The 2505-nt window shown below is 43.0% G+C and overlaps 1 long non-coding RNA gene across 1 annotated transcript; it reads right to left on the reverse strand.

Annotated features, from left to right (window-relative positions):
• Positions 1–1223: 1223 nt before the first annotated feature.
• LOC121973348 lies at positions 1224–2063 on the reverse strand. The gene is made up of 3 exons (XR_006109531.1): positions 1910–2063; positions 1735–1834; positions 1224–1274 (listed from the first exon to the last, which is right to left on the reverse strand). It is a non-coding gene; the product is annotated as an uncharacterized LOC121973348 (long non-coding RNA).
• Positions 2064–2505: the final 442 nt, after the last annotated feature.

Consider the following 2505-nt stretch of genomic DNA (forward strand, 5'->3'; position numbering starts at 1 on the left):
TCCATCAATATAATAAAATCTATATCATGTCCATAAGCAAATAAATCCAGAACATAACGAGTTCAAACAGTCTAGAACAGAAAGAAACCAAAGAAAACCAAACATATCCTGGAGGTCTGCAGGACCAGCACTACGTGCAGTGAGGACTAGCGACTGGAACTCCCTCTTGACAGCATCAACCTGAAAATAACAACAATGGAGGCGGGGTGAGTCCAACACTCAGCAGGTACAATTGATATACAAAGTAAAGAAACAACACCTAGCACTAATCATGCGTACAGTCTCCTGATAAGAAAGATAAGAATGCATCTGAAATAAACAGGAGAATAATGTACTAACCAGGTCCTGAGTATAAGGTCAAACAGTATGAGGGATAAGGAAATCCTGTATGCATGTCAAACATACGTATCCAAACAATATGCAGCATATAAATGCAGCAAACACAAACACAAGCAATAAATGAATCATGCATATGATGCCAATGATGCGTCCTGGTCACCCCTGACGCCAGTCGATCATCTCATACCAATGTGAGGCCGAGTGGGAAGGGCTGTGACAACCGTGCACTCTGTCGTCACTACTCCTGATGAGTGACCGAGTGGACGGGATGCTGTCGGAGTACACCTATCCTCCTACCCCAAATCATAGATGGGGGAGCGCAATGCTCTCAACTCCCGGTACTCAAAGACGGGGAGGAATCCCTGCCGGATAACACGTTGTGTCACACTACCCATGAGCGGACCAATGGTGCCTAACAGAGTCCCTGCTGCAACCCACTCAGCCTGAATCGACCACTAACCCATGAGTGGTGGTGTGTGCAGATCCATGTAACTGACGATGTGCTCAACAATAATGGAGCGGACTATCGCTCAGCATGCAATCATGCAAATGGTGCATGGCACTAACCACAAGAATATCCTGATCTAATCCACATATATATAAAAATGCATCATAGGTCAACGAATCCAAAACAATCCAAAGGTATACAGAAGATATAAAACCTAGGTTCTGAACATGGTCAAGCATGGCATATCACTACCCCTATAAGCATGTATAAACAGAATGTACCTGAGATGCAAAACCAATCAATCAATCAAGCATGTATGATTTGGGTAGTGATTAACCGAAACAGATAAGAAACACAATTAATACAACATGTTAATTTAATTACTAAGCATATCAAATGACATAAGTCAAAAGTACCCGCCTCCAAAAATAGAAAGGTCCAATCTGGTCCGAATACGACGTCGAGATGCTCGTCTCGCGTCAAAGTCCTGAAATACCAATACACAGATATTTTATTTAGCTAAAAATTCAAATGAATTGCTAAATAAAATTCCCAACACAACTTAGGACAAAACCCTAAGTCATAATCATTAACCTACCTAATTAAACACAAATAATTTAGTTACTCAACCTGTATCAAATAACTAAATCAGACTCTTAATTCAATTAGGAAACCCTAATTATCGATTAACCTTAATTGATCATCAATTAACTTGTCCACATAAAAACCTAGATCCACCCAAATATGTATATTCGGCTGTTGAGTCACTGCCGAAGACACCTGCTGTCGTTCCAAACCAAATACCTCTAGTTAACCTAGAGTATGGATCGTTAGTCAGGAAATACACAAGTACAAATTAATTACCTCATACCCAAATCAAATCTATCATCACAATAGTTCAAACAACATAGAATCTACAGCAAAGATACAAATTCTCTACTCCTTACCTCACTACCAAGCCACTGTTGACGCTGGAAATGTTGGTCGGAGCTAGGTAGAGCCGCAATCCTCCACACAAGTACCCTAATCAGCAATTCCCCTTACAACCTAAGTATCCAAACCAACCATGTCACCAACCAAATCTGAATTAAATTGATACATATGAATCAAACCACAACTTACCTAAATCTAAATATCTTCCTGCCAACTCACAACCATAGATCTTGTTGTTGGAACTTGGTGCCGAAGCTGGGGATCATCCCCAACCAGTGATGCTTGGATCCACAATAGAGCCGCTGATCTCTCAAATGTGGCAGCAAGGAGACCCTGTGTAAAGCACTGCTCGGCTAATTCCAACTAATCGAGAGTAAGGCTCGGCTGAGAAGAATCCACTGGAGGAGTGTAGTTGATGATCAAAGACACGAGGCTGGGAAAGCTTTAGCCGGCGCACAGGGACCCAACCTAGGGTTCAAATGCTCGATTTCCGGCGGCTCCGGGTGTCCATGAAGAGAGGGCGTCGGCACTAGAAAGGCAGCCGGCTGTCGGCTGGGGTGGCGGCGGCGAGTCGCTCAGCGAGGAGGAAGAGCACCCGGCGGTGCTGTCGGGTGGAGAAGGCGCAGAGAGGAGAGGGGTTCGGGTGCGCAGAGGAAAAGTCGGCACACTGGTTTCGGCGAGGCAGAGAAGGGAAAAACAAATAAAGAAAATAAAGAAAATAAAAGAAAAAGGAAATGTAAATATAAACATTTCCTCACTTAAATGGGATAATCTAAACAGGCTTT

The sequence above is a fragment of the Zingiber officinale genome, chromosome 4A (assembly GCF_018446385.1).
Source record: "Zingiber officinale cultivar Zhangliang chromosome 4A, Zo_v1.1, whole genome shotgun sequence".
NCBI classification, from domain to species: Eukaryota; Viridiplantae; Streptophyta; class Magnoliopsida; order Zingiberales; family Zingiberaceae; genus Zingiber; species Zingiber officinale.